The sequence below is a fragment of the Temnothorax longispinosus genome, chromosome 12, assembly GCF_030848805.1.
Source record: "Temnothorax longispinosus isolate EJ_2023e chromosome 12, Tlon_JGU_v1, whole genome shotgun sequence".
NCBI classification, from domain to species: domain Eukaryota; kingdom Metazoa; phylum Arthropoda; class Insecta; order Hymenoptera; family Formicidae; genus Temnothorax; species Temnothorax longispinosus.
Window position 1 is genome coordinate 366,610 of NC_092369.1, and position 11,642 is coordinate 378,251.

The window sequence follows — 11,642 nt, forward strand, 5'->3', positions numbered from 1 at the left end:
TCGCCGTCGCCCAGTATCCCGCCTCGCCAAATGGGTTGAAAAAATTTTTATAACTACTTAAAAGTATCATAAATATAATCCAAAATATTGAATGATTTTTTGTTTACTTTCTCCACAAAAAATTCACAAAAATCACCTTTTTTTTGGACCTACTGAGGGATATGGACCCTTAAGATTTGGTTGATTACTTCTGGAGTTATAGAAATTTCGGTAAATTTGGCACATACACACATATGCACACACACATACACACATACACACATACATACATACATACAAACATTTTTTAAAATTACAATTTTTTGACGTTTTAGAACATTCTGAACACGTTCAGAAAAACAAAAAAATTTTTTTTTCTTTTTACGAAAACAAAGCTTCCTCTATGAGGAAGCAGAGGCACAGCCTTCACATTAAAAGAATTCGAATCGTTTATCAAATCCAGGGGAATTCAATATAAACAGGTGGCTGTGGCCGCCCCGTGGGCTAACGAAAGAGTAGAAAGGGTCAATAGATTTTTGAAATCGTCGCTGAAAAAAATGGCAAGAGAACCACACGATTGGAAATCTCATCTAGGTACAGCTCAATATGTGATAAACAATACCATACACGTAGCTATTAAAATGTCACCGTCAAAATTGTTACTAGGCTATGATCAACGAAACTAGGTTGATGCAGCGATAGTCGAATTAATAAATTTGATTGCAAAAATACATTTTGATCCCGACAAAAGGGAAGAGTTTTACGAAATCGCGGAAGAAGCGACAGCTTCGTTGACGAAATACAATAAAGATTACTATGATATAGCAACCATAAAAAGCCATCGAAGTATCAACCTGCTGATTACGTTATGATTCGCGATACACAAGTGAAACCAACCGAGAATCGTAAACTTAAACCTAATTATAAGGGACCATACATAATTGCGAGAGCGTTAAATAAAAATAGATATGTAGTACAAGACGTACCAGGTTTCAATTTATCGTGGAGACCGTACGACAATATACTGTCACCCGATCGCCTCAAACCGTGGGTGAAACCTGTGACGTCGACACCCGAGAGTGACGAATAATATAGGATCTAAATAAATCAATTATTAGTTTGTAAGGACGCGTAGTGAGTAAGAGATAATATCGTTTAACCGAAGTAATTTTTATTTTGACATTTTAATCAAAGAGTTTAATTTTTGTTAACACGCCTCATTCGGGACGAATGACGTGTCAGAAGGGTCGAACTGTAAGAAACGTTAAGATTAGTCACGTTGGCACCGTAGCTGGAAAACCTGCGGAAACTTCGAGAGAAGACATCACGCCGGACACGCGTGATCAGAGCCGAACACGGAGCTCGTTGCTCCGATTGTAATACGCGGCAGACGATCGTGAGCCGCGAAAGGTAGAGGTGGACCGTCTCCGGTTGCGCGCTGCGGTGCCTACCGTATCGAATCGTGTGTAACGAAACAAGAATAAACTGTATTCAATTAAGCACTTCTGATATCTATTATCCCTACATCCCGTCGAGTTGATTCTTACACGTGATTTTTTTAAATTTTGTGGTTTTGTGATGTCTCCACGCCTTCCCCTGCAAGACGCTCGTAAAATAGAAAAAAGTGATATCCAGGGGGGAGTGCCCGATGCTCCCGAGTTTGAAGATATAGAGGATATAGAGAGGCCCGCTGCTCCCGAACCCCCGCGTCATCCGCTTTCGCGCATCTTACGCGGAATCGGGCGGATGCAACTAATCTGGGACACCCAACTGCGGGCTCGACATCCGGACGCTTACCGCCCCATGAACGTCGGACGCGCGCAACAGCTCGCTAACATCCGCGCGATCATCGAACGCGGGCGAGCTCAACCGGTCGTCGGACGCGAGCGGCCGCGGGCAGAGGTGCACGCGAATTTATTGGCCGCGTTGAGACGGATGACGGTGGGCCGCGGCCATGGGGCTCCCCCTCGTCAAGATTAAGGTATTTTCTTTTTTTTTCTTTTTTTATCTAAAAATTAATAACGCGGGAGCGAGAGAGAGACCGCGCGCGAGGGAAAGACAACGCGAGCGGGAGCGCGCCATGTGACGTCACGCGGACCTCTTGCCATAAAACGTGGACCCTCCGCCTCCCCGCGGACCCTTCGGCCGCTCACATCTGAAGCATTAAATGTTTATAAATGTTTGTAGAACATGTCCCGACGCGCTGGCCGCCCTGACAAATCCCCTCCCCCTGCTCGCGCGTCCTCGATTCCCCCCCGCTCCGCTCCTACTCCTACTCAAATCACTTAAAAATGATTTTAAAATAATATATTAGACGAAAAATAATTTTAATAATTTGCACAATACAAAGAGTAATTTTTATCATTTCTAATTGTGTGGGGAAATTTATTATCTCTTTTGGATTTTAAGTCATTCATCTGAATTTCTCATCTCTATACATGCTTTTAAAATGAGATTCAGCAACAAATCGTTCAAATCGATAAAAATACGCATATGAGCTATGGGTCTTAAATTTTATTGGAATGCGCGTCTAGTAATTTTCAATCATGTATTTTCAAATCAAAGTTTTATTGTTTATATTATAAAGTTTATATATTTAGAAGTTTAATATAAATTTCATAATCGCGATCAAATTAAAACGTTGTTGATATAGAAAAATTTAATAATTATTTACAATAACTAACACAGCTCGGATTACTTTGACCTTGACATATGTTGCCAAGATCACTTTCCTCAGCAAGGGATGGGCTATCGCACCTCCCCTGAAAGCAGGGGGGGTGTGAGTGAACCTTGTTTCGCGTGGAAACTGTATGCGTGAATTATTTCGATATATTTCTTAGTCATTTATGTTTTTCAATACTCAAAATAGCTGCCATATTTTTCAAACTTTTTTTATTTATAACTTTTTAATAAACAATGACCGCCGGCTAAAACATTGTGAAGGTCACTCAAGAGGGTGACTTTGACAACATATGTCAAGGTCAAAGTAATCCGAGCTGTGTTAGTTATTGTAAATAATTACCAAAAATGTTTTCAAATTTAGATTTGTTTCTAATCGGATATCTATTTTAATTACTGAATATATATCTTTTAATTGCTATGAGTAAACGCGTGTAAAGTATAAATGTGAAATATTAATTCATACGCTAATAAAATTATTATTGTTATTGTTAATTGTTAATTTCGTATTTAATTAATTTAATTATTGTAATGGCCTCTTCGCGACGCGTTTGTGTTTCGCGCATCGTTTAAAAGCGTAAAATCTTACGTTTATTGCCGGCGATGATTATAGCCGGTAGCAGAAGGAGCATTTCTTCTTGCTGCCGATCTGACTGTATGAAGTCAGAATACGGCCAAGTACTACAAAAGGTGAGTCTACTCTGGCCAGAAGAAAGAAGACGAAGAGGATCAAAGTAGGTTGGTGTATAACACCAATCAATTGTACCAGTATAAAAGGTAGGCTGTACTTTCGAAAACGTCCATACTCAGATTTAGGTGAAACTTTGTGAATAGGTTCCTTTTAGATAGAAAACACATATACCAAAAGGATTTTTTGCGACTCCAAAGTTTAGCAACTTTTTTAACATTTTTAACTTGCTGCCTCCGTGCATACATTTTCCACGCGAAACAAACTAAAACAACTCTCAAGTAATGTAAACAACCATAAAGTCATACACAAAGTACAAATATATTAATTTGCTGCTTCTGCGTATACATTTTCCACGCGAAACAAGGTGCCACATAAGTTTAAAACTTTCCATGCGTGAAAAGCTCACGCATGATATACTTTGGAGGCACACTATGTGTCTAGTTTAATAATAGTGGAGCCCCCCCGCACGGAGGCGGAACCTACTGCCTTCTCGCATACACTTTTCACACGAACCGAGGTTCACCCCCACCTCCCCCTGTTTTCAGGGGAGGTGCGGTAGCTCCTTCTTCGCTTACGTATGTACTATTTATACACACACAATTGAAGTATATATTATTTAAAAATTTATATTAACTTTCCACGCATGAAAAGTTCACGCATACGGGGGGGGGGCGAAGCCTCCTATGTAGGTTAGTTGACGCGCTTTAAACACTTAAATACTTTTAAAGCGCGTCACTAAACTACATAAGTTATATATATATATATATAATATATATATATATATATAATATATATAATATATACATATATACATAATATATACATATAATATATATACATATAATATATATAATATATACATATATACATATAATATATATAATATATACATATATATATTATTTTTTTATTTATTTTGTATATAAATAAATTAATATATTTGTACTTTGTGTATGACTTTACATTACTTGAGAGCTGTTTCGGTTTGTTTCGCGTGGAAAATGTATGCGCGGAGGCAGCAAGTTAAAAATGTTAAAAAAGTTGCTAAACTTTGGAGTCGCAAAAAATTCTTTTGGTATATGTGTTTTCTATCTAAAAGGAATCTATTCACAAAGTTTCACCGAAATCTGAGCATGGACGTTTTCGGAAGTTTCGCCAAAAGGTACATGTAATGGCAAGCCTAAGGTTTTTTTGTATACGTGCGATTGCATGTAATCAGAGACGGAGAAATACCGTCTTGAATTATATCTAAATTAAATCCGAATTAATTCCGCGTAAATTAAAAATTAAACTCTCCATAAAACTCCTACGGTTCCGATTTAAAATCAAATTTCCGCGCACTTTTTTAATTTTGGGTAATCGCGATCATAACTATAGGTATATCAGATAAAGACACGGGTAGGTAGAAATATTATTCATGTAGGTTAGGTAGGAACGGGTAAAAACTAGATAAAAATCGGGTAGGTAGAGATACGGATAGGTAGGGATGAAAGAGGGGTGATTCGATGACAAAAAGAAATTAATGTATTTAATAATTTTAAGAAATTTAAGTTTATTTTTATGAAAGTGCAATAATATAGGTTGTTTTATGTATAAAATTACATTTTGTCGTATAAAGTGTATAAAATGTATTAATGTATAAAATGTTAGATAAATTGTATAAAACGTAATTGTATTAAATTAAACTTATGTTTAATTCATGTAATCTGGGTTACACGAAATCAAAACGCGTTTATAACACAACATTTTCTAAAGTAAAACGTTATTAAATATTTTCTTCTTTTATTTTTTATTTTATTTTTCTTTATAATAGCGTTTGAAAATATCGCCAATTTTTTATAATGTATAATAAGAATTTTTTAAATAAAAATACAAAGATATCATGGCTAAGCTAGTGGTCGAATATTAACTTTCTACTCGTGAAATTTAACATCGTCGTTTTACTGATTGTGAGTCGCGAATGTATTTGAAAAAATAGTTCCGATTCAGAAGTCATATCGTCAGGAGCATTATATCGTCAGCTACGAGTCAAAAGTCGCAAAATTGTGTGTGTGTGTGTGTGTGCTTGGTCTTAAATTTACAAAATTAATTTAGAACTAAATTAATTTTTTTTTTAGTTCTACATTAATTTCCTAAATTTCTTTCCGCGGTAAATATTTGTGAAAGACTATTGCGAACACCGTGTTTTTTCCACGTTCGTGATCGCGATTACTATCTCGGTGATGGGCCTTATCACTGTTTCTCACGTTAGGTGAACGCTAGCGAATGCGTGGTTCGTACCGGCGCGGCGGCGGCGTAGAGTCGAAATAATCTTTATCGTGATGAGTAATTTCTCGTCGGTTTTCGTGGGACCTATCTGCAAGACGCCTAATTCGGCGTCTCGTTGAAAGTTGGAAGCTACCGTTGCAGTGGCGAAATTAATCCCATCAGGTTTTCTTAGCGGTTTCCGGAAGCAGTAGTTTTGGCAATGGGTCCATGACGACTACCACATGTTTTACAATCGCTGAATTAATTATTATATTTTTAGAGAAGATTTTATTTTTCTCGTTAAATGTTCTCCCATTAATAGTAATACCTACTAATATTACTTTTACAATAATGAAACTTATTAATAGTAAAATGTGCATAGATATAACGATAAATTTATACTATTAAGAAAATAAGTTTAAATCAAGAATTATTTTGCATGCTCTTCTCAATACATTCGAATCGTGCTTAAGAATGTAGTTACAAACGTGTATGTTTTTTCTTTAATTTTTAATCTCTTTTTAGAGACCATTTCCAGATACGTAGGAGTTAGCTGATTCGTACAGATTAATTTTTAAGCATTTAAATAGTTTAGATATTTCTATAATAAAATACATACGCAAACGGTGATATTTTATATTCGATAAATTTTAATTTTTATTAATTTTTAGAAAAGTTTAAAGTTTTTCTTTCTCGTACATCCATGAATGTAATAAAAAATGTGCGGATACTTGAAAAATTCGATACAAGTCGAATGGGTACCCTGATATTAGATTATGAAGTATCGATAACTTGAATTTAAACGTAACAAAGAAATTGGTAAATGATAAGATATACATATATATTGTAAAATGTTCTTATATAAAATTTTTCAGAATCTATTATCGGGTTCGAATCGTCTCAAATTGAGTTGGTACCCCAGGATTATTTGTATCCGCATATATTAAAGTTAAAATGAAGGCGCATGTATTTCATTATTATTAAATATACTCGTTTGTAATTACTTTTCCGTAAAAACCGTTATTCTATCCATGTATTTTTTAATAAAAAACTGAGGTAAATATTATTTTTTATTTTGTGTAAGAGTAATTTTTTTTGTTTATTCTAGTTATATTATATATATAACATTATTACATTTGCAGATGTAGCACGGATGCGCACCAGAATGATGTTTCACATCGACAGTGTCGGAAAATGAACGTGACTACGTAGTACCAATTTTGAAAATGGATGTACTGGCGGTAGTGTACAAGGGATTTCAACGATCCTACAAAAAAGGCCGAGATGGCCTCTCTTAGGCTTCTCTCTGCTGTTGGCCTTCCAGGCGGCCGAGCCCACGCTTTCGAAAATCATGTGAAGCGCAGCGTCGCGCGTCGTGCCTTTAGCTACGCCGGTCACGTGGCTACCGAGTAACCAATCAGAGTGAAATTCTATTCCAACGAGACGGCACATGGTGCTTTTTTCGGATAATGCTTGTCGGTTTCAATTACTCCTTGAAAAGTCCTAGGATCGTAAACATAAAGCGAGCACAGGAAGTTTGAAGGTGCTCGAACGACACGAGAGAACCAAGAGAAAGCTATCTAACAGGTAAAAGAATCTACATTCTGTTCTGTTTCGCCGACGATCTGAATGAAAGCTTGCTGCGTGCGACGTGATCTAATTGGATGTAATAAAAGTATTCGTAACACCAACGTGAGATTATTACTTTTTGGCCGAAAATACTTCGACAAATCGTCGAGATAAGTAAAGCGAAACGTTTCATCTCCGCTCAATCACGCTATTGTATAATATTATCAAAGTGATAAGGTAAAACCAAATGAGTCAATAATTCCATTGTAAGGTTAGAGTAAAAGTAAACTCGAGTAAGATATGGCCATAGAGGAAAGATGGCCATCAACCTATCTTCTTCTTCTTCTTAATTCTTCTGGTTTATGGCACAAAAGTTCCCTCACGGATAGTATCGGCTATTATTCATGGCCAATCTATGTTCTTTCAATCTAGCTCGCCGTGATAGCCCAGTCAATAGAGACATTTAAATGGAATTAATTCCGGGAAGCGATTTTTTTTTATTGTTTTGGAGGGTCATGGAGGGTAGTCTAAAACCGGATTTTCAGGATTCTAACCCTGGAGCGATGACCGCCATTTTGATTAGAAGGGTGATTTTGTAAATATCGCGCTTATTTTCAACTTTAGAGTGAAAGTGGTAATAACCAAACTTGTAGAAAATTTAATACTCCACAATTTTTTGGTCCTTATCATTTTTCACCTAGGATCGATATTTTGGGTCTTAGACTCGAAAGGGGCGGGGGGTAAAATTTTTTTATTTGCTTCTTATTTTTTGAATTTACTTGGTATAATGAAAAACATCTTTTCCACACTACCACGGGGGTAGAGTTTATGGCGCGTATATTCAAAAAATAAAAAAAATAAAAATTTACCCCCCATTTTCGAGTCTAAGACCCAAAATATCGATCCTAGGTGAAAAGTGATAAGAACCAAAATTGTAGAGTATTAAATTTTCTACAAATTTGGTTATTACCACTTTTACTCTAAAGTTTAAAATAAGCGAGATATTTACAAAATCACCCTTTTAATCAAAATGACGGCTAACGCTCCAAGGTTAGAATCCCGAAAATCCGGTTTTAGACTACCCATGACTTTCCGAAACAGTCAAAAAAAAAATCGCTTCCCGGAATTAATTCCATTTCAGCGGTTTTTTCGGGATCTATTGACTGGGCTATGAAACATTGAATGAACATGAGTTGGCCATCTTTCCTGTATGGTCATTTTACCCGAGTTTACCCTATTAAACAGTACACGAGTTTTCCTAAATGAGTTGCAATTAGAGCATTATCATAAACGCACGTTTAGAAACGTCTCATGTTATATGAAGAATCTCATGTCGCATGAAGAAAGAGCAACGCGACGAGTAACATATCATCCTAATTTTACAATAAACCGTAATTTTATAATAGACACCAGATCCAACGTGCTTTTACATTGCGCTAATAATTAATGTTTCTCCCTTTTATGTAACTAAAAATTTAATTTTATGTACATTTATGTACTTACTGTGATATTTATCTTGCCACAATGTAACCCTTTACGAATCTTAAATTATTGTTGCTCGAGTCTTCATTTTTTTATGCCTACCCTTACATTACACTACCCAACAATTGTGCCGGTTTATTTATACGAAACACGTCTGAACTAGTTTGAAAAGATCAAGAAACTGGATGTATCAAAAATCCGATAAACAAATATTTGACGGCACGTTAAATGCTTTGATATAAACAAAAATGTCGATGGAATAAGTTTCATTCTCACGCAAGTAAATTTTTCGCGCGTCTCAGATAATTCGCACCAGACTCGCTTTTTACTAAACTCACTAAAAAATTTTAATTCCCGCGAGAAAGGGAGGAATATAAATTGCCACTGACTCTTGCAGCAAAGCGTATATAATTGTGTATTTCTCGCGATAAAACGAAATAAAATATTTGCATGTAGTGTCATAAATCGTTGCCGATCCAAACTCAAACTTTCGCGATCGACAATAATTGAATTACAATCAGCGAGTCAGAAGCATTATTCAATCTATATATTTAACCCCAATGCTCCTACTTATAATGACGAAGATAATTCGTCGAAAATAATTAAAAACGTTTGCAAATTATATTGGGTCGGGATAATTTTACATTATTTATAATACGATGCACAAACGGCTCCTGGATCATTCTGAGAACGTTGAGTGAGCTGAATCGAAATCTACAATTTTAAATTGCAGTAACAAAATTTGAGAAAATTTACTTGCTCACTATCTTCTTGAAAAACTGGTTTTAAAACTTTTTAATGTTCATTTATATACCTCTAATTCTTACAACTAGAAAATAGATAAAAAGAAAGTTAAATCAAGATTAAAATTGATCTATATTGGTCTTATAGAAATGAATATAAATCGATCAATCAAAAATTCTCGTCAGATGAAATGTAAAGCGTTTAAATTAGAACAGATCTTTTCTTTTATAGTTTAATAAAAGTCGACGTCTTAATATAAAAATTATTACAAAAATTAACTACAACTTATATGCAGATCTCACATTAGAAATTGCCTTGTTACTATTGAATTGTGCGTTTATTTTTTATTCATTAATGTGTATTACTTGCATATAATTATTTAATAATAATTTTATCATCATGCATGTCGCATTTAAGATAATACGTATAAAATATCACAGAGAGTTTTTTCATGTTAAAGCATATGTCCGAAAAATAATGAAAATGATTTTTTTACGCTCCCCAGGAAGGCTGCGCGAGGAAAGTGATAATCGAGTTAGTTGAGGGAGAATCTTAAGTATACAATCGGATCCTCTTCAGTTGAGCCTTTCGAACGGTCGGTACGTTACAGAAGTGCACCCTTGTTTTGTACTCTCGTCGCGGACGAAAATGCAGAAGAGCATCGACCAGCGTTACGCAATTGAATTTTGCGTGAACCTTGGAAAAACAGCTTCTCAGAAACGTTTAATTGAAATGCGCTGAGGACAATGTATTGGAATACCGCTTTGTCATATAGAAGGGAAGCCGTTTAGGCCTGTTCTATACATTCAGTCGTATATCGTAGTCGGATGTTGGAACGCAGCCGACCGTCTAATAAGAGAATTTCTTTTCCGAAAACGAATTTTCCTCATTGTACCATCGGCTACGTTTCAACATTCGACTCCGACATATGTAGAACGACTGATTGTAGGACCGGCCTTAGGATGAACAGCGCTCTTCTGGGCGACCTTCGAAAGGCTCGAGTTCAACTGACAATGAAAGGGTCTAACCGTATACCTCAGATTCCCTCTCAACTACCTCACTTTCTCTACGCAGCCTTTCTAGAGAACGTATAAAAATCATTGTCATTACTTTCCGGACACACTATGTATAATGCAGCACGTCATATTATAATGTGTTGTAGAGTTATTCCACTATGGCAGAGTCAGATATGACTGCACAGGAATGGAAAGAGAAGGGTAACGAAGAGTTAAAAAAAAACAATTAGTCTGAAGCCTCAAGTTACTATACAAACGCACTGAAACTAGAAGAGGACAACGCTAAAAAAGCAGCGCTCTACGAATATCGAGCGGAAGCTTATTTAAAACTGGGCGATTACGAGAAAGTGATTAAAGACTGCGACAGTACGTTAAAGATATGTTGTAATAGAGTATTGCATCACAGATGTCAAGCGCTAGAAGCGTTAAAGAAATTCGAGGAGGCATATAGAGATGCACAGATTATTATTTCATCTGACCCCGATAACGAAAATATCCAATTCGAAGCAGAGCGATTATTTGAAATTGTACAAGAACATCATAAGAGAAATTCACGTATTAGCGCCAAGGTAAATACACATAACTATTACAAAAGTTCGGCAACTTGCAAGACATGCAAGACATGATAATTTGATCTAAATAATATAAAAATTTTAACAAATATCTCATACTGGATATATTCTGTTTCACTTAATATAGTATAATTTGACAAATGGATTTGAGTTTTCTCTCTTTTATTATATAATAATTAATTTTTATAGTTTAATAGTCTGCACACACTGTATGGATAAAAATTACGTAATATAAATATAATCTTTCACAGTTATTTATATGTTCATTACAAGTTATTATATTTAAGTATATGCTTAATTGTGCTTTGTGTTAGATATCACAAGTGCTAGATCTAGCATTGAATGTAGGCGTAGATATAAAAAAACGTGAAACTGCTATGAGTAATCTGCAACTGCTCACATATGAGAAAGTTAGTGCCGATGAGGTGATCTTCAAAGAAAATAATTTATCCAAAATCACACAACTTGTGAATATCGAAAAGGACGTATCATCACAAGGCACTGATAACATTAAACATATCGATTAAGAAAATATGTGAATATTAATAAGATGTTAATTGAAATCGAAATGTCATATTAATAGAATATTATATTTTTAAATAAATGGTAGCCTATAATGTATAATATAATTAATAAATAATATAATTTTGCATTTACAAGACA

At 35.3% G+C, this 11,642-nt stretch overlaps 1 long non-coding RNA gene across 1 annotated transcript; it reads left to right on the forward strand.

Annotated features, from left to right (window-relative positions):
- Nucleotides 1–1,388: 1,388 nt before the first annotated feature.
- LOC139823286 (uncharacterized) lies at nucleotides 1,389–11,638 on the forward strand. The gene is made up of 3 exons (XR_011734730.1): nucleotides 1,389–1,960; nucleotides 6,739–7,183; nucleotides 10,554–11,638. It is a non-coding gene; the product is annotated as an uncharacterized lncRNA (long non-coding RNA).
- Nucleotides 11,639–11,642: the final 4 nt, after the last annotated feature.